This window comes from Mytilus trossulus, chromosome 12 (genome assembly GCF_036588685.1).
Source record: "Mytilus trossulus isolate FHL-02 chromosome 12, PNRI_Mtr1.1.1.hap1, whole genome shotgun sequence".
NCBI classification, from domain to species: domain Eukaryota; kingdom Metazoa; phylum Mollusca; class Bivalvia; order Mytilida; family Mytilidae; genus Mytilus; species Mytilus trossulus.
Genome location: NC_086384.1, coordinates 54,126,593 through 54,149,101, shown reverse-complemented (window position 1 = coordinate 54,149,101; position 22,509 = coordinate 54,126,593).

The following is a 22,509-nucleotide window of genomic DNA, read 5'->3' as shown; positions in this document are numbered from 1 at the left end:
ACAGGGAATATATACTTGTGAATATATTTAGAATTAAACGATTCGTTTGTACCTGAACCAATAAATCAATAGGCAAAAAGAAGAAAGTATAGTCTTAGATAAATGATTTGTATACATTCGTTGTTTTATGCTATGTACTAGCATTTATGAACTGTGAGTATTCCCTGATCTGTACTTTGTGCCTTTTTTTCTTATAAAATTTTGTATGCCTTGTGTTGATCTGATCAGATAACTTTATGATCTGTTAACAGTATTGAAAACAATACGTTTAATAATTTCTTGCGTCCGAAGCGCGTTTCATGATTAACATTCATAAGGAATGCTCAAAGGCAAACATTTGAAATCCGAAGATGAATAAGTATCGAAACTGTTGAAGAGCTATATGTTAAAAATACCTAAAATGAAAAGCCTAATTCATCTAAAGCCAACTTTGCATGAGTAGAGGCAGTTGAAACCTTATTGAAACTTTCTTAATATTTTAAAAATTTACAAACGGACAATTTAGGTAGAGTTGAACAAATTTGAAGTCTTGTGTTTTTATTGTTGGTAGATACTATTGTTCAACATATTTATTGATTTCTTACTAAATTTATACGCAGATAAACAAGACAAATGTGTTGAGTTACCTCGCTTTCTACATTGATAAAGGTATACATCGTATTTAAGACATAGCCGAAAATATTGAGAAGATTTTTTTAGAAAATCCCTGTACACGGATAACCAGGACAAGTTTTACCTCGCTTTCTACATTACATTTATGATTTTTCATATTTTTCAGGAGAAAACTTTACAATTATAATGCGAACTTAAAATCATTGTATTAGGGACAATATCTTCCATTATATCAAAAATAAAGAAAAGTTTACATGACAACAATAAAACAATCAGTAAAGGACCGTCGAGGGAGAGTTTTAAACGTTTTCAATTATTGGTCAATTAACAGTGCATTTTGTCCTTTCAAAGATGCAGTACAATAACGTTAGGTTTACTGTTTTTTATTGTTTGCATTATGCAAGCATTATATATTGGAAATATTCTTTTATATTAAACAGGGAATATATATTGTGAAAATTTTTAGAATTTAACGATTCATTTTTACCTGAATCAATAAATTAATAGGAAAAAGAAGAAAGTTTAGTCTTAGATAAATGATCTTTATACATTCGTTATTATATGCTATGTACTAACCTTTATGAACTGTGAGTATTCCCTGATCTGTACTATACTTTTCTACATTGGTTAGAGGTATAGGGGGAGGGTTGAGATCTCATAAACATGTTTAACCTCGCCGTATTTTTGCGCCTGTCCCAAGTCAGGAGCCTCTGGCATTTGTTAGTCCTGTATTATTTTAATTTTAGTTTCTTGTGTACAATTTGGAAACTAGTATGGCGTTCATTATCACTGAACTAGTATATATTTGTTTAGGGGCCAGCTGAAGGACGCCTCCGGGTACGGGAATTTCTCGCTACATTGAAGACCTGTTGGTGACCTTCTGCTGTTGTTTTCTTTTATTTTGGTCGGGTTGTTGTCTCTTTGACACATGCCCCATTTCCATTCTCAATTTTATTAGTGCCTTTTTTTCTTACAAAATTTTGTATGCTTTGTATTGATCTGATCAGATAACTGTATGTTCTGTCAACATTATAATTTGCTTTGTTGTTATACTGTTATGTTAGGGGGAAGGGTTTGGCGCCAAAATATAGGTTAGTGTGTATTCATACCCACAACGAAAGTAGTTATAACATATTAGAGAAACTTCTCTGAGCTGAATTCCCTGTTTTAAAGGAGCACATAAGTTTCCCAACAAATATTTTAGAACAGATTCATAAAAGGGCGATTCAATTCAGAATATGTTACAGTGCAGTAACACGCGAAGATCAATGAGACCAAAAGGAAACTGAAAAACAGACGGATTTGCCACAGAAAATTCTGGAGGTTAAAGACTGGCAACATTCTAGATTTGATATTGTCAAATTTTTCAGGTCAGAATAGATTGTTATTTATCTCCCAATTGATACGATATTCCCGTGCTTGCATTTCCTATCATGATTTTCTTGATAGAGGGTTACTGCTCACAAGGAAGCTATTAAACCAAGACTTCCAAATGATGAAGTTGAAATCATCCCTTCGTTAATTTAACGGACGCCATCACGAGTTGGTTGACCGTTAAGGAATTACCGTTTCACAAATGATATCGGATATGTTCCTTACGTCGTAACTACAATCCCCTTCCCTTTCATGAATTTGACCTACCAAATTAGACTTTTTACCGGATTTGTAATCACATACGCAGCACGACGGGTGCCGCATGTGGAGCAGGATCTGCTTACCCTTCCGGAGCACCTGAGATCACCCCTAGTTTTTTGTGGGGTTCGTGTTGTTTATTCTTTCGTTTTCTATGTTGTGTCATGTGTACTATTGTTTTTCTGTTTGTCTTTTTCATTTTTAGCCATGGCGTTGTCAGTTTGTTTTAGATTTATGAGTTTGACTGTCCCTTTGGTATCTTTCGTCCCTCTTTTGTTCTTGGAAAGAACAGATTATTTAAGAAAATGTTCTGAAAGAGGAGGATTGATATATTCTGGAATATATTTCAAGAGAGGGTAGAGATAAACCTAATCGAATGTTCAGAGCTTCATTCATACTTTTCGTAGTTCACTGCATTTTCCTTTATTTTGTTTAAAAAAAATACCTGTAGTGTTCAAAGTTGCTTTCCGTTTCATTATTCATATTATCATCTAATAAACTTCTCAAAACACGTCAACCAATCAAAATCGCCATTACAAAAAATATATTCCAGGATAAGAAGACAAATTAAAACTGGTAGGAATATGACACAAACTATAATATTTTCGTTTGAAAGAACCTGGTACTAAGAGTCAAATGAAGAAAAGAACAGGCAGTGAGACATATATGCAAAATACAACAGACATAAATATGTTATGGTCAAAATAGGTTTGAAGAAAACAATATATTAAGCTACACGCAAATCTTAACAATTTAAGAACAGTGCTAACAAAATACAATGATCATAGAACTTTATGACAGAAAAAAAGAAATGCATATGCGGTTTATTTATTAGATGGGTACCCTTGAACACCTTATATAATCACAGATTTGATATCATATGATAAAACAATATAATGCGTCAAAGGAAAAGTAAAGTGTACAATTTAGCTGAAAAATTAGTCACAAAGAAAACAAGGTTATAGATTAAACAAAAGTGCCAAAATAAGTAAATACAGATATTGATAATAAGACACATCGCATATATGGAAAATAAGTCAGTGAAACACATTAGTTTTAGCTAAGTTTTACAAAAGAAGATATGTGTATTTAGTTTTACTTGTCACGAAAAACATTTTTACGTAGCATTCAGAACTTCTAACATCAAACAAATAAAAAAATCCTGGATAAGTTTTAGACAGTATTTTGAGTTCATTTCCAGTATTATACAGATACAGACCATATTGAATACTATAAAACATGTGAAAGTACTTCTAGGTTGTATGTATGTAAAGTAAAGTCTTTGCATATGACATTTCTTGTACGTGTGTGTCCTTTCTACCATATTGCCGCAAAACAAGATTGAGAATCGTTTATATACATATCAAAATGAATCATCTCAATCGTTTTAGTACGAAACGAGACGCGTACTTTGCGTTATGCTTTCCTGAAAATCTATCTCTCTGTGAACTAAGTTCGTCCACTGAAAGATTTATATCTCAATTTTGAGCTTTTAAAAAATTTAACCATTGTTCCATGTTTTTTACTGACTGAAATTAGGTATTTTCAGATACGAATCATATTTGGAACAACTTTTAGGAATTTTTGGGTCCTCAATGCTCTTCAACTTTGTATTTGTTTGGCATTTTAACTGTTTTGATCTGAGCGTCAATGATGAGTCTTATGTAGACGAAACGCGCGTCTGGCGTATTATATTATTATCCTGGTACCTTTGAAAACTATCGTTCTATTTTTCGTCTTATTTTTTTTAAATATCGGTCAGTTGCATGTCGCAGAAGATATCATACTTTAACGTGTATGTATCAGAAACATTTTTTAATACCATAGCCGGAGTACATGTTCTCGTAATTGTTATGCAGGAAACCTTTCAGTTGTGTTAATATGAATATGCGTATTGATAATTGCCCTCAGCATTCATGTTATATTTATTGACAATTATGCCGCCGGAGTACATGTGCTCATAATTGCAACTCAGGAAAAATAACGGAAACATTTCAGTTGTGTGTTAAGCTATGAATATGCGTATTGATAATTGCCCTTTGAATTCATGTCTTAATGATTGACAAATACAAAACAACCATAAACTATTTCTGATTATAATTTTGAAATCATTAAAAACAAAGCTTGCCGTTCCATCAGGCAAAGTAGCCTTTATTGGTTATATTCAAGTAATTTATCCAAGTTGTTGCTGTCAAAGGTCTGAGTTAGTACATGAAAAAAAAACATCGGACGTAACAAATATATGAAGGATTATTTGCAAGTTCTAGCTCTCAGCCGTTGTCAGACTGTGTACATTATGGTGTCTAATAATTACTATATTTGTTATTATTCACACTATTTGTCTTTATATTGTCAATGTTCTGTTCTGTTTGTATAGTTGATGATTGTAATTATATGTTAGGTTCTGTATCAATAGATACTTCTTAATTGATTTCGACAGAGCATCAATAAATCCAAACTAGTTCCGGCTTTGATGAATAGGAGAATAAACTGTTCTTAGGTAACATTATACAACAAAGAAAGCTAAAAGAATAGGTAGTTCTTCATAACATGGCTTTGATGGTACTGGTTTATCCCAAATTCATGTATTTGGTTTAGATGTTATATTTGTTATTCTCGTGGGATTTTGTCTGATGCTTGGTTCGTTTCTGTGTGTGTTGCGTTTTGGTGTTTTGTCGTTGTTCTCCTCTTATATTTAATGCGTTTCCCTCGGTTTTAGATTGTTACCCCGATTTTGTTTTTTGTCCTTGGATTTATGAGTTTTGAACAGCGGTATACTACTGTTGCCTTTATTTGAATAACAGTACACGTGCACTGTTGCATGTGTAATTCTTATTAATAAAAAAATATTGCAAATGTACCCACTTTGAAAAAATGATGGTTTTCTTCTTCTAAAAAAGTGTTCTACTGTATTATCATATTATTGTGTGTTAACTTGGTTTTTGTTGTATTCTTGTTTCACATATTTTGCATAAACTTTGTGGTTCTGTATAGAGTATCTGTTTGTCATTTTGTTTTTCTTTGTCAACACAATTGTTTGTCTTTTTAGTGATTGAAACTACAACACAATGTTGACTGATGTACCCCAATTTCAGACGTTTTTATCAACTGTATGTGTTTGTGTATCTCACACATTGATTTCATTGTAATTGAATTCTATGAGAGGTAAAATACAAAGAAACATCTTTTGTTAATAATTAACATACAAGTGTAAGTCCCGTCCGGAGCACATGAGATCACTCCTAGTTTTTGGTGGGGTTCGTGATGTTTATTATTTAGTTTTTTATGTTGTGTCATGTGTACTATTGTTTGTCTGCTTTTTTTTCATTTTAAGCCATAGCGTTGTCAGTTTATTTTAAATTTTTGAGTTTGACTGTCCCTTTGGTATCTTTCGTCCCTCTTTTGTAGCTCTCCATACGTTTTTTTGTGTTTACGCTGTTAATTTTGCCATTCAATAATGAACTTTTCGTTTTAAATTTTCTTCCAGTAATTTAATTTTAATTTTAACAGTACACGATTATATTGTACAATAAACGATAATTACTCAAACTTCCCAGTTTGAAAAATCAAAAAGGAAGGTCTATAATCAATTGTAAATGGCTGAAACACATAAAACGATTCACATTACTGTCTTGGCAGAGGCATTTTGTTTTGTAAATTACAGTGAATTAAACCTGGTTTTATAGCTAGCTACACCTCTGACTTGTTCGTAAAATTTTATTTCATTGATTACAATGTGTGACAAAATCAAACAGACATAATAGGTATAAATGTCTTAAATAGGTGAACAGCAGTCAACATTGTGTAACTATTCACATTACTTTATAAACAAGCAAATATATAAATAAACAAAAGTTTACAAAATGAGTTTCAATAGTACTGACCTTGTACATATATATTTTTCCCCATAAACAGTAATACATAGTAAGGGTTTCAACTTAAAACTCAAAGAACTACTCAAGTACTGGTAAAATTATGATTATGAATTGGCACAATGATTTGGAAAACTACTAGTATCCAGCATCTTTAGGTACAGTTTCAGTTAAAACTATCCATATGATCCGTATAATTGCCAATGAGACAACTATCCACAAAAGACCAAAATGACACAAACCTTTACAACTAAAGGTCACCGTACGGCCTTCAACAATGCGCAAAGCCCACACCGCATAGTCAGCTGGGACAATACCCCTAATGCGCCTTGAAATGAGGAACACAAAAGTCACGTGTAAACAAAAAATCTCTGTGTAGTGATATTTGACACATTTCTATGATAAACAAATAACTGAGCTGAACCATTAGTGTTAATTTAGAAAATAAGGGAACACAGAATAAAAACCATGGAGCTATGAAATGTGTTCAAAGTATTAAAATTTCAAAGAACTTATTGTGTTAAAATTGGGATTTTTTACCATGAGGAGCGACATCGCAAAAGGATACTCGGGGTTTGCTAAATTACGGAAAAATGAATCACACTTCGTACCCCGAAAATTTAACCACATATGTAAAAATGTCTCAGCTTCGAAACAAGCCATCATACGTATACAAGTTTACGATATGGGCTGAGCAACAGAAGAAAACGTTACCATTACGGCCTATGGAAAAACAATTGCGCATATTGCCCCGTCTTGTGAGAAAGGATCCAGAGATGTCTTAAGCTAATTTCACCTTGTACACCACAGAAAATTGTTAAAATGATGGTTAGTAGTTTTTTTATTTATACCTAGTTATCATAAATAATTTCAGATAAATATTATTGATAAAGAACAGCAAAAATTCAATAAAATTTTCACTTTTAAATGAATTACTGGCACGGGGCTGAACACTTTTTTATCACAGTCATAATTTTGTTTACCCCCGAGAGATCCGAAATGAATTGTTTATTCAATTGAAAAAGGCAAGAAAAAACGTACATGTAATATAAATAAATTGTAAGTAAACATGACACAATATAGTCTTTGTTATGCAATTATCACTCTGGTCTACAGGAACAGCTTATAATCAAGGGAGATAACACACTTTACACGAGTAAAGTGAGATACATCATACATGTGCTTTTATCCAATGATTTGACCCTGGTCAGTAGATATCATATGCAAATAAACAGAAAAAAAACATGTACATGTATTAAGAAAATCACGAATTACTATTGTTAATGCACACGAGCAAAACACAAGATATTGTCATTTCTCAGTGAAAAAGGGGGAGGGTCAAACCTTCTTGAACACAATATTGCTATTCAACTACATGTTTTAAGCTAGTTAGCTACTACTCATTGCTTCTAATATAAACACTTTAAATGAAGGTGGCTAAGCCACAAGGGAGAAGCATTTTTCTTTCTTTGTGATAAAATTTCCAAGAATTAGATTTTTCTCTCTCAATAATACTTATGTATTTAAATTAAATGATAACACAGTTTGAGTTATTTTTTTGGGTCTTATTTCAATTCCAGACATATCATTACTTTTAAATATCAGATGACAAACTAAAGGTTTTAAAAAGTCATGAATAACTGGTAAGCATTTTGATTTATTAGGTAAGCTCTAAATTATTTATTTATGGTATTTGTGCAAATGAAATTACAGTCGGTATGTTAAAAATATGCTTATATGAAAACTGTTGCTATGGTCTTGCTATTAAATGAAAAGGCTTGGTTACTGGTCTTTTCGACTCAACATTTCGAGTTAAATTTTGCGTCAACTGATTCTCATGTAACACTGCAAACTCTATTTAGCACTATTTTGATCTGTCATTATTTAATGACGCCATAATACGTGTGATGTCACAATGTTTCCTTTAATACCCCATGTGGATTTCTCACTGATAAAGGGTTTTCACTGATATACATGTAAAAAGCCTTTTTTTCTCAAATAGAATTATGTGAATGGACAAGTTTTGAAAATTTGCACTTCATTGCACTCTAATTACATGATAAGAATGACTTTCCCAGTAGTTTTGAGGGGTTTCCACAGTATTATATACCAGATGTCCACTAGTAAGAATAGTTATTTTGCTGGTTGTTTTTTTTATGAAATCTACATTTTTGCATAATTTCTCTGTCAAAATGTATTGTTATTTAAGGTTATCATCAGAAGTTTTGTCCTTGTTTTGACTAGTAAAGGTATACTGGAAGAAATTAATTATACATGCACGTTGTATTAAAGATAAATGAATATAGCGATAAAAGTGTCATTGCCATATAGTGCTGAAATGACTTTATTTTTTTTCAGAAATGGACAAAAATACACAGATTTATCCAGAATGTCATACCGATGAAGATCACCTAAAAATATTTGGAAAATCAGAACTATGGATTTCAATATGGGACAATACCCCTAATGCGCCTTGAAATGAGGAACACAAAAGTCACGTGTAAACAAAAAATCTCTGTGTAGTGATATTTGACACATTTCTATGATAAACAAATAACTGAGCTGAACCATTGGTGTTAATTTAGAAAATAAGGGAACACAGAATAAATGTGTAAAAACCATGGAGCTATGAAATGTGTTCAAAGTATTAAAATTTCAAAGAACTTATTGTGTTAAAATTGGGATTTTTTACCATGAGGAGCGACATCGCAAAAGGATACTCGGGGTTTGCTAAATTACGGAAAAATGAATCACACTTCGTACCCCGAAAATTTAACCACATATGTAAAAATGTCTCAGCTTCGAAACAAGCCATCATACATATACAAGTTTACGATATGGGCTGAGCAACAGAAGAAAACGTTACCATGACGGCCTATGGAATAACAATTGCGCATATTGCCCCAGCTATAAAAGGACCCGATAAATAAAGGCAACAGTAGTATACCGCTGTTCAAAACTCATAAATCCATGGACAAAAAACAAAATTGGGGTAACAAACTAAAACCGAGGGAAACGCATTAAATATAAGAGGAGCACAACGACACAACACTGAAAACCCACGAGAATAACCCATATAACATCTAAACCAAATACATGAATTAGGGATAAACAAGTACCGTGTCACGTCTTATCTTAATATCTCAAAAATAAGAGAAAACAAACGACACAACATTAAAATGCAACACACACAGAAAAGAACAATAATATAACAATGGCCATCTTCCTGCCTTTGTACAGGACATTTTTAAAGGGGATTTTAAAAATCGTGGATTGAACCTGGTTTTGTGGCATGCCAAACCTCACACTTTAATGGCAAAGTTAAATATAACATTAAAATGACAACATAATATTACAGGACTACAATACAAACAAATAGGAGAACATACTAGACAATGTAAAACAATTCAAACGAGAATACTAACGGCCTTATTTATGTAAAAAAAATCAACGAAAATCAAATATGTAACACATAAACAAACGACAACCACTGAATTACAGGCTCCTGACTTGGAACAGGCACATACATAAATAATGTGGCGAGGTTAAAAATGTTAGCGGGATCCAAACCCTCCCCTAACCTGGGACAGTGGTATAACAGTACAACATAAGAACGAACTATAAAAATCAGGTGAGAAGGGCTTAACTCATCAGATAGGCAAAAAATACAAGTGGACGTGGACGTGTACTTATACATCCCGACACAAAAAGACACAATGAACAGTTCTGAGAGTACTCGCAGTTATCTGACAGCTAGTTCAAAGTCACTATCAACTAACAATAAAATCATGCCTCTAAGACTAAACACTCAATCCGTACACATCCAACATACAATGTATTTAGTGTAAAGACGTCATAAACAGCCAGAGAAAAACATGACCTTGTGTAATGCCAAGTTACATATTCCTTACGTCGTAACTACAATCCCCTTCCCTTTCATGAATTTGACCTACCGAATCAGACTATTTACCGGATTTGTAATCACATAAGCAACATGACGGGTGCCGCATGTGGAGCAGGATCTGCTTACCCTTCCGGAGCACCTGAGATCACCCCTAGTTTTTGGTGGGGTTCGTGTTGTTTATTCTTTAGTTTTCTATGTTGTGTCATGTGTACTATTGTTTTTCTGTTTGTCTTTTTCATTTTTAGCCATGGAGTTGTCAGTTTGTTTTAGATTTACGAGTTTGACTGTCCCTTTGGTGTCTTTCGTCCCTCTTTTACAGGTATCGACAGATTGTAGATCCATGAAAATGTATATGTATATAACATACTAGTAATATTTAGTAAGCTTTTAATCTATTGATAACAAAATCAATATTTATACCAATAAAAACAATATTCAATGATCTTATTACAGATTTGAATAGGTAACCTTTTAGAATAAGTTTATTTAAAGGATCAACAACTTTACATGGATCATTTCTAAATTTCCGGGTACGGTTAACAAAGGTTAACAACATTTTCCGTAAAAATGATGATGTGCTATCCCGTTTGAAATAAGTTTAATACAGGTACAACCAAACTTCAAAACCAAATATGTATATCTATGGACAAATTTATTAAGGTTTTAAATAATTCATGGTAACGATATCCCTGGTTTAATAATTCACCAGTAATAATAGGTTGCGTTCGTTAAAATCGAAAACTTCACAACAGACACGGACATAGCGAACAAGTTGTGAAATATAAACACCGTAAGATGTTGCCAAAGAAACCTAACCATCTAAAAATGGAGAATTAACAATAGGGAACGTACAAAATTCGTCTCGTTTGTCGTAAATTTTTGTGTGTAGTTTCATGGTGGTCTACAAAGCCTATTCACGATTTTCTTCCGTACTTTTTTAGAGTTAATTGACACGAATAGGTGTTGCAGAACATGATAACAGTTCGTGTATTCTTACCTATCTAGGATGCGTCAAAAGATTCATTTATTGGTAAAAATTGTTTTGAAAAAAACGCAACCATTACTTTCTGTGAAATGATTTGATACTTTAGATTCTTTATTTTAGAAATAAATTAATCTTAAATGAATGAGAAACTGTGAGTTTTAAACATAACACATAACGCTATATCTGTTCTTTTTTGTTTTGCATTTTTTCATGGGACAATTTTTCTCCTTTATAGCACACGACTTTCAATGTCATTAATTTTAAAGAAAAGCTTAATTGGTAATCAAAGGTACCAGGATTAAAATCTGTTTCCCTTTTCAAATTTTCTTCCTATTATTATATATAAACACGAAGCAAAATGAAGGTGGACCTGCAGATATTCCATAAAGCACCTATAGCTATATAGATAAGCGTGCCGATTCTATTTTTGAAATTTATTTATTATGATTTTTCTAAAGTATTACAACACATCAAACACACATATGATTATATTAAAATTACACTTTACTACATGTATATATTTATTTTTAAAAATAGACACTGTAAAAAAATCATATTTAGATTTATATGAAAAACATGCCAATTCTTTATGAAACAGCTATAATTATGTTTAATCAGAAATCATGTGGTAGAATACTTTAGAAACGTTCCCTATATAAATATATGAAATAATATCTATTTTTTTATGCTATGATTCTTTTATTGTATGTTTGTTGGTCTTTTTCATGACATTGTCAATTCATTTTCGACTTATGACTTTAAATGTCCATTTGGAATCTATAGTGTCTATTTTTCAAGCAAGTCTGCTATTTCTTTTTTAAATAGTATTGTCTTGCACATTCTGATTTATTAATTAGGATTTTATATATATAACCTATCATATGTTTTTCCTTCTTTTTCTTTTTGATACTCATCCGTTCGGCTTAACGATGTGTAACACAATATTGTAACACATTTCAACTATACTTTATTTTGAAATTTGATATTGAAACAGCTGAACACAGATATTAATTATGTTGTTATTTGACTAGTAAACCTAAGAGATAACTTTGATTATAGCCTAGGTCAAATAGCCATTATTAGCTATTTAAAGGTGTTTATACTTTATTTAAGTTTGATGCTATATATTAGTATTAATCATCTGCTTTCGTGAAAACGTAATCACTGCTACTATAGTTTCTGTAAATATTGACAATGCAATTTCCAATAGGAACTCCCTTTTACTTTTACTACGATTTTTCTTAACTACCCCTATCTGGAATGAAGTGTTACCACATATTTCAATGTTAACAATATGCACATTTATATTTACTGGCAACATTTCCAAGTTATGTCTCTATGAGATTGAGAACAGAGAGCATAACTGGGAACCAGTATGTAAACAAAATTTATTGTCCATGAATATTCTAGATCTTCCCACAAGAGGCGTTGTTTGAGAAACAGCTGTATTTACAAATTGCAACCTATAAATAACGTTTTCAATAAGCTACATGCCGAATACGAAGCCTCTATAAATCCCAATTATGTTTGATCATTCTTTTGGTGTTTTTGTTTTTCTGCAATGAACTCATCGTTAGTCTCAGGGTATATTGTTTGTCCCTAGTGCGGATGTTATAATTTCGGTGGTTAAAAACAAAGATATTTGCTGCTTCTCAGATAAGCAATGGACATTTAGAAATAAGAGAACAGACTTGTTGACTCAGATTCAGAATAATGTGAACTGACATGTTCATTGTAAACCTACAGATTTTTGTTAAGTGAACTACCAGGGTAAAGATCAAGCTAAGTTTGACGGTAAATTACAAAGCATGGCTAACATACATTAATTTACTAGAATATGCTGATAACGTTCCACCTAGACTTTAAACAGACAGTAATGACCATATTCTCTGGCATAAACACCACTTGTAAATCACATATTTACCGAATTTAGCATATCATTAAACATTTATAGTTTACAGCGTATTATTGCATCATGATCAGGATCCGGACAAGTTTACCATTCTGGAGGACCTAGAATTACCCTATTTGTTTTATGGGATTCGTGTTGCTATCGACAATCTTCTAAACGATGCTTTGTTCTACTAGTATGTGTGTGTTTTTTTTTTTTTTTTAAACATTTTTCATTATGAAATGATTCATTTTGCCTGGTTTTCTCCTACTTATGTATTTTTATTGTCACTCTGGGACATTGAATCCTGTCTGTTTCTATGAAGGTTTTATTCTTTAATTAACGAATGACCCGTGAATTGTGTAGAGGGTAATTTTAAAGTGTGAACCACATTTTTTTATGTCATTTCGAATAGACAGGAAAATTATTACAGTCATTTTTTATAATTTATTTCTAAATACCATTTTAAACCGGAGCATACGTTGATGACGTCATTGTCACTGTGACAGTGAGGCTGGTCACATGACAAAATTATGTCTATGAGATGATAACCATAACAAGGTCAGCCAATAAGAAGACGCGTTACATACGAAATTAAATTATATTTAAATAGCATTTTTCAAATTCTATAAGTGAGAGGAAAATAAATATTTTAGTTTGTACATTGACATAGATTTCACATTTGTGTATTCACAAAGAATAGAAGGAGATTATGTATATTGTAGGAAAATATCTACGGAATTTCATTAAATAAACTCATCATAGATACCAGGAATACAATTTTATATTAACGTCAGACGCGCATTTTATCTACAAAAGACTCGCCAGTGACGCTCGATGCTTACAATGACAATTATGCGATTTTAAGAAATGAGAATGCATGGTATTTTTCATCCCTCAAGGTGAATATGCCTAGCTTATCCGCATGAAATGTACTAGCATGATGTAAGTCACACCTTATAACAAATTTTGCAAGACTTTGTCGTGTCAAAATGGGATATGAAACTGATAAATATATAGGAATTTCAAGTTCATTGTTTTATTGATTAATTTATGCTTTTTAAGAGCCAATCTGCCTAAGAATCAGGCAGTGGTGAAAACATGACAAAAAAAACCCCACCCAATTTGACATTGATTTCAGTTCATAAAAAGTCATGTTGAACATATAAAAAATAAGATTGTTAGAATATGACTTGATTTAAAGAATAATATATGAACGGAGGCATTACACTGAAATCGCTGTAAAGTATGCTTGGCACATATAGCATTTTAAATCAGAGTATCTCATGGTCATGGTATTGATTTGTATTTCCGAACAGTTCATCTTAAGACAAAAACCGATTTAAAGAAATGTGTATAAAAGTATATACAATTTTTGTAATTTTGGTTTGATATTTTTACAGGAATGTTTCCATTGCTTTGTATTTCTGAGATGCAGGAGGTGTCTGATAAATTCTATAGATATAACCCTATCTACCAGTAACCTTTCTTTCTAAAATTATCCAGCTGTCTATTTCTTTCTTTAATGGTGAATTGTATAGTTTATAACATATTTATTTTTTTCTAAATTTAAAATTACTTTGGTTTTTTTGTCAATACCTTATTTCTTCATTCATTTTCCTATAGCAGTGAATATTACATTGTAACATATTCTTTTATCATTATATTCATCAGAGAATATTCTACATCAGAGTAAATCTGTTTAAGAGACAAATATAATATTTATATAACATGATACTATCTCAGAACAAACAATATTTGACTGATCCACTGTTATTTGATAGCTAGATATTGAGAAAGATTGTTCTCAGTCAAATAAAAAGCCATAATTATAAAAATATGGTAGCCAGCTTGTACATTAAGACTAAAATGTCACGAATTATAAAACAAATGATCATTTCTTATCTTATAACAACGATCTATTTTATCTCTTCTGGACAGCCAGGAAATATAATTTCAGCAATAATGCAACTCCAAAAACAGATAAGAAAATAAATAAACCCTTAATTGATAGCTAAATTAGTACAGAATCGCACTATTGAATAATAATTCGGACTTTTCGTTTATAGATTATGTATAGTGTGTTTCTTATTAGATAAAAATGTCCTATTAGGTTTGAAAATTGGTTTGACATAGTGTCAAAATGTCCTTGATGTAAGCGAAAAATATTAGTTGGTAAACAAGGCAGATAATTGAAGACGCTGCAGAAGAAGAAAACAAGATATATTTGTTTATTTTCAAACTATTGTCCATTATAGATATCTGTTTGTTCGATGCTCTTCAACTTCGTACTCAATTTTGCCTTTTAAACATATTTCGACAAAATGTTCGATTCGAGCGTCACTGATGAGACTTTTGTAGACGAGAAGTACGTCTGGCCTAATATAAAAAAATGTTAGTCCTAGTATCTATGATAAGTTCATTCGTATGTATGCGTAGACACCCATTCGAGTTTGAGTTTTTCGATTTTCCGTTTTTAATATTCCTCTGAGTTCAGATGATTGTGATTTTCACTTGTTTTTGCATTAAATGTGGCAGTGAAAGGAGCCAATTACATAACAGAGCATATAACGATAAAAGATTAAAAGAACTGTACAATATTAAGATATATATATATTCTAAACTATTGTCTACCATAGATGTTTGTCTGTTCGAATGTCTGCATAGACACCACTGTAATGCATTAGATGCCTCAGTGAAAGGAATTGATCACATTATTCAGTTTATAACGATAATATATTAAAATAAATGTACAATGTTAAGATGCATTTATTAACTTTCAAACTAATGTCTATAATAGATGTCTGTCTATTCGTATGTCTGCGTAGACACCATTTTAATGCATTAGATGTCTCAGTGAAAGGGGCCGATCACATTATATCGTTTAACGATTAAAGATAAAAAGAACTGTACAATATTATGATGTACTTATCTATTTTCAATCTTTTGTCAATCGTTGATGACTGTCTGTCTGCATTTCTGTTTTATAGTGATTTAGATTATAATACATTGGTGACAGCTGTACTTCAAGTTTTGATATTTTTACTTATAATGTCTGTTTGGTTTGCTTACGCAATGTTGTCAATATGATTGAATTATAAGTGTCTGGCATACAAGTGAGGGATTGAACTAGCTACGAAACTAGGTTTTATAAACCATGTTCCGCACAAGGTAATGCCTGTACTTAGACAGGAATATGAAAATAATTTCCATGTCGTTTTATCGGTTGAACTTTTCTTAGAGTTCGGTATTTTTAAATGCACTTGATGTCTCTATGAATGGAGGCGATCTCAATATACAGTATATATTACACTGAGATGTCAAGAGCACTAGTGGTACAATATATGAGTCTTGCGGATATACATTAAAAAGAAATCAAAAACCTATTTTGTCAGGTATAAATTCAAATTCGATAATTGATACATTCATGATACATTTTCCTACATTTTTAAAGTTCTTCTAGTTCTGAAAACATTGATTTGTATTTACGGCTGTTTATAAAAGTGCAAAATTACCTTTTACCATTTATCCATATTAGTTTACAGATAACTTAAACCTTTTTTGTCTCAGAAGAAATGAATATTCTGATCTTCATATATAGTATAAGTTCATTTTTAACAATAAATGGAGACAGTTGTTAATAGTTATCACAGGTACCAGGATTACAAATAAATACGATAAACGCGCGTTTCTTCCACACAAGACCAACCAGTGACGCCCAGTTCAAAATAGTTATAAAGCCAAACAAGTACAAAATTGAAGAGCATTGAGATGTTCAATTCTGATAAATCGAGTTTAATGTTACACGACGGGTACCACATGTGGAGCAGGATCTCCTTACCCTTCTTGAGCACCCGAGATCACCCGCAAGGTTCTGGTGGGGATCGTGTTGCTTAGTCTTTAGTTTTATAAGTTAAAAGCAAAATGAAGGATAAAATTTGGACTCAAAAGTAGTCACTCTGGTGTGGTGATATTGTCGAATTGACGACAATAAAGGATGGTCTATTCAAAAGAATAGAAATAATAATGTTATGTCTTTTCTTTTCGTGCTACGAGAATCGATTTTTAATAATATGTCACTTTTCGTATCTTAACTATTGTACATATAGTAACAAATATTTTAATAATATATCAGTCTAAATGCCCGCGAAACCGATTTATTCAAGTATTTCCGTAGTTTAAAATTTGATTTTAAATAACAAATTCAAAGTGAATTTAACGTTAAAGAACAGTGTATACTTTTATTAAATCAGCAAACGATAGAAATGAACTAAGCCGCCTCAGACATCATATAAAGTGGAAATTATTCAGTAACATGATTAGATAAAAGACGAAATTATATCAGCAAATTGAATATTATTAAGGGATGGACTGGTAATTTCTTGAATGTATTATTCTTTTACGTAATGAAACAATGTTATGGTAAGTTCTTTATTAAGTAACTTCAGAAGTAACACATAGTTCTTCGAATCTTCAGAAACATGTGTTTTCAACATTCATTTAATTGCATTGCCCAAAACTGTCCGTCGTTTTTGCCCGAGAAGGGCGCATCGGTAGACACCCGAAAACGGTTATCTGTAAAGGTATTTGCATTAAACTAATGTTTTAACATAAGAATTTGATCATCAAAAACAACAAGATAACTAATTATGATTCATGGAGATCTGAAGCATTGGTCACACTGATGAACAAAAAAAGAGCGAAAGCGGTTTTAATTATTGTTCATTCATTTCATAATCAAAAGAAGACGACAATTAGTCTGGAATCAATCTTTTGATTTAAACAACAGTAAAAACATGAAAAAGGAATACAATCAATTTGAAGTGAATTTTAATCTTAATCTACTGAGCCTAACTTCCAAAATTAAACTTATGAAGAATGAATTAACAATTCATCATAAGTTTACTCTTTCAATCATTTTGATTTTATCACCCATGACATCTATCTACTAAATTCAATTCAACCTAGGCATAATAATTTAACGGACAAAACAACATTCAAATATTCGGGGAAAAAAGAATACGAATATACATTCCTGACACGAAATGAGTATATGTATAACAAACACGACAAAAAAGCAGAGGAGCTTCTGTTTTATTGCTGTTCTTCATTTTAAAATCACAGAAAGGACTTAAACCAAAAGCCAAAACAATCACTTCTCACTGCAAGTTTAAGACGGTTCGTTATACTGGTTTATTATCTGTCAGTATATAATAAATACTTCTAAAAAAAATTAATTTAAAAAATAGGTTAAAGTAATAATAGTTTGTCTTTATTATTCTTTAACCTGAAATTACAAAATTAATTTGTTTTTAGTCAGCCTTTTTTTACTATTGTTAAATTTTTGTCTTTTTTTCTAATTTTGGAAAACATTGTCTTTTTTATATATGGTATTGTGAGTTATGCTTGCTCTATTGTGTCTTACATATTGTCAATGTGCTATATGTTATGTTGTGTACAAGTGCGTTATGCAATTTGAGATATAACATATATAACGCTTTCAAATGCGGATTTATGGAGCTTTGCTTTGTAATAAAACATAACGGTTCCTGTATAAAGCAAAGCGTGAAATTTTGAAATTGGATTTCTTACAACTTACAATTAAAGTGTCTGTTTGCCAGCTATAATGACATCATGGAAGATGTTATTCAATTTAGTTAAAGTTAAAACGGAAATAATTTTCTCTGAAATAGTATGGAATTTTAAGTAAAGTGACAAGTTAAAATTGAAAAGTCTCTTTTTTCCATCAGCCAAATATTTCTTCTTCAAGGTGAGAACAGAAATTGATCTAAAAAGCAATTTAAAGATAAATTGAAAAAGAAAGATAATTCACTTAGCACTTCTTTTGAAATTATAAATGTTCAAAACAAAATGATAGTTTACGAGTTAGGCCATTTCATCAATAATTTAAAAATCTCCTTAGCCTATATAGCTAACTTTTTTTTTCGCCACTTTTTTACATTTTGTTCCCTGAATTCGAGACCCTGCACGCGCCCTTTGATTTGATCCTTTTTTCATTCGCTGCAAAAAAAAACACCTCCCCCATCAAAAATAAACAACAGAAATTTGAAGTTCTTTACAGTGATATTGGACATTTTTGGTCCAGAAATAAACAGATATTCATCAAAGTGAACAGAAAGACAAACACGAATGTTTCCCAAGTACACGGATGCCCCATCCGCACTATAATTTTCTATGTTCATTGGACCGTGAAAATGGAATAAAATCTCTAATTTGGCATTAAAATTAGAAAAATCATTTCATAGGAAACATGTTTGATACGTTTCAAGTTGATTGAACTTCAACTTCTTCAAAAACTACCTCGACCAAATCTTTAACCTGAAGCGGGACAGAGGGACGGACAAACAAACGAAAGGACAAACGGACCAGAAAACATAATGCCGATAAATGGAGCATACAGATACCGAAATCAGCTAATTTTATCATGGTATCTAATATAATGCTAGTGAAGCGAAAATTAAGAAGAATAATTACCACAAACAAATTGCACATAACGACTTTAAGAAGTAATGAATATAAACAGCAGGTTGATTGAAAACAAATTTTAGGCTGTTGAAATAATGTGTTATTTTATGCTAAATTTAACCAAACTTAATGACTACATTCGTTCATTATTGCAAATTAAATTCATCTTTCAACTATTTTCATTAATGCATCTGGTTCAAGAGCACACAATCGTTTCGAAGTCATGAATGAGAAAATGTATCAAAAATTAGAATTGTATTGGTTTCTCATATTTGACTAGCTAATAACCAATCAAACATGACAGAAAGATGCCGCAAGAATACTAATATCTACAAAACAGACCATTGAATACCAAAGATTACGAAAAACAAACCACAGTGTTTATGTGTTACATATTTGTTTTTCGTTCATTTTTTTTTTGCATAAATAAGGCCGTTAGTTTTCTCGTTTGAATTGTTTTACATTGTCTTATCGGGGCCTTTTATAGCTGAGTTTATGCGAAATGGGCTTTGCTCACTCTTGAAGACCGTACGGTGACCTATAATTGTTAATGTTTGTGTCATTTTGGTATTTTGTGGATAGTTGTCTCATTGGCAATCATACCACATCTTCTTTTTTATACATACCTAATTTTCGGGTGATATCGTGTGCTTCGAAGGAATTGTAAATGCTTCAAGAACACCTTACCTGTATAAAAAAAAGAAGTGCACATTTAATGTGAAAAAAAGAGACTAGATACATTTTGTATAAAAGTGACACCTTACATCCACGTATTCCAACATCAATCCGAATTCCGATAGCAAACAATCTTATTCGGAAGACTCCGTATACATTCTATAAGTATTGTATTGTAAATATATTACAAAATATTGATCACATGATGCTAGTATTACTAGACTTGCAATTTTTTTCCATAAAAATAATATTAAGAAAACATACATAAATAGAACTAAACTAAATAAATAAATAAATATAACTATATAACCAATCTAAACGTTTCGTTTAAACTCTCAGCTGTGTCTATCGAGTATTTCAAAGAAGAGAAGAAAAACTGTTACAAGCAACAACAAAAAACACATTGTAAATGAACGTCTGTACCATGGTAGGTATAGTGGCAGCTTTAGATAGTGTTTTGTTTTCTCTCTCGAGTAATTCAGTCCAGTTTGTATCATGTACGACATAATTTCTATAGTGTAGTTCAGGATTTCTACAGTTTAGTTCAGTTTGTTTCATTGCTTCAAGTTTAATTCATTAACAAACAACCCTTTGCAGGTTTAATAGATTCTTCGAGAATTATAATATCTAAAACATATATAACAAAAGTGTATGCTGCCTGCATCATCCACAAGGAAGTGGATTAAGAAGGAATAGAGGCCGAAGATTAATTTAAAACAGATAAGACGAAATGACTCACACCACCATATGCAAAATGGAATGAAGACAAAAAGGTTACAACAAAATACTTCAAAAATTACAGTCTGAGCAACACGACCACTTTCTTGTACGCTGATCTGGGATTGGAATTATGCAAGAAACATTTTTGTCTGGAAACAAGTTCACTTTTATACTTTTGCAAAAACATTTTTTTTTGTGTTTTATACTGTCTTGTTTTGAAGCCATATATCATTGTACCACAGTTATTTTATAGCACTTTTCAGACAAAGCAGTATTAGTCATGCCATTACGTGCCATTGTTTAAGAATTATATCACTAAGATGTCTTAAAAATTATTTCCAGTTCAGATTTTTAACACTAAATATAATATTTTGACCAATTATAGTTGTCGGACATGATGTATCCTGCTGTCATTGTGTCATTAAATTAGAAAATTCTAAAGCCGGATGCAACATAACAGACGCACAATACAACGGAAGTCATCGGTTTAGGAACAAAATTCAATAGATCTCAATTATAAATAATCTTGATAACATGAGAGATATACATCTCAATGGTTTTTCCATCAAAATTAGGTAAAATGAATCAAAGACTTAAAGAAATGTTTGAAAAAAAAACGTTTGAAAAAGAAATTCTAACTTTTAGGATTAAATCTATATTGCAATATACACATCCATATCATTTTCGATACAGTGATATTGGACATTTTTGGTCCAGAAATAAACAGATGCATCAAAGTAAACAGAAAGACAAACACGAATGTAGATTTGAAAACGATTTATTTTCCTGAAAATATATTTAGTTCTTTTAAGACAAGAAATGTGAACAATCATTCACACTGTTTCCAAATAACAGGTTTATAAATGAAATACAATCGTTCTGTTTTGTTTATTATGTACTGTATATGGACATAAATCTGTTAGAAAATTTGATATCACAAAACAAACAACTATTCCGTATCCGCCTAAAATAATCATATTATAAGCTTGGTATTTCACTTCACATAGCAAAAATAATTTAATTTTGGATGTAACGCGTCTTCTGATTGGCTGACGTTATTTTGTTATCAGCCCATAGAATATTTTAGTCATGTGAACGTGACTTCATCAACGTTTCTTCGTGATTTTAACGGTTTATAAAAAGAATTTAGAATTAAATTATAAGAAATGACTGATATATTTTTTCTGTCTATTCGAAATACCATAAAACCTGTGATGAACACTGTTAAATAGCCCGCTACGCGCGTTATTCTGTGTGCACTAATTTTTATATGCTATTTCTGACATAAAATATTACAGTCATTCCTTTAATAATATATGTTGGATAATTGATTAAATATTAAACAGTAAAAATACTTTGCTATATTAACATTGAGTTTTCCTTTTATCCTTTATTTTGAAGAAGCTTCCTACTTTAAAATTATCAAAAGGAAGTAATGGCTTTTTACACTTACATGTAAAAGCTTCCAATAACGATGTGTTTTGGTTTTGGTACAAAAGTTAAGAACATTGCTTACCGATATCGAAAACAACATTAAGGACGTTCTTTTTTCAGCATATATAAAAGAAGTTTTCATGAGACTAATATATATTGATAGAGAATCTATAGAGGAACCGAAAAAATGAAAAAAAAATATATTTAGGTCAATGTGCTTGTTTTAGAGATATTAGCAATTGAAATGTTGGCGGAAAAATGTTAACTCTTGAATTTTCATAGCTATATTATTGACAAG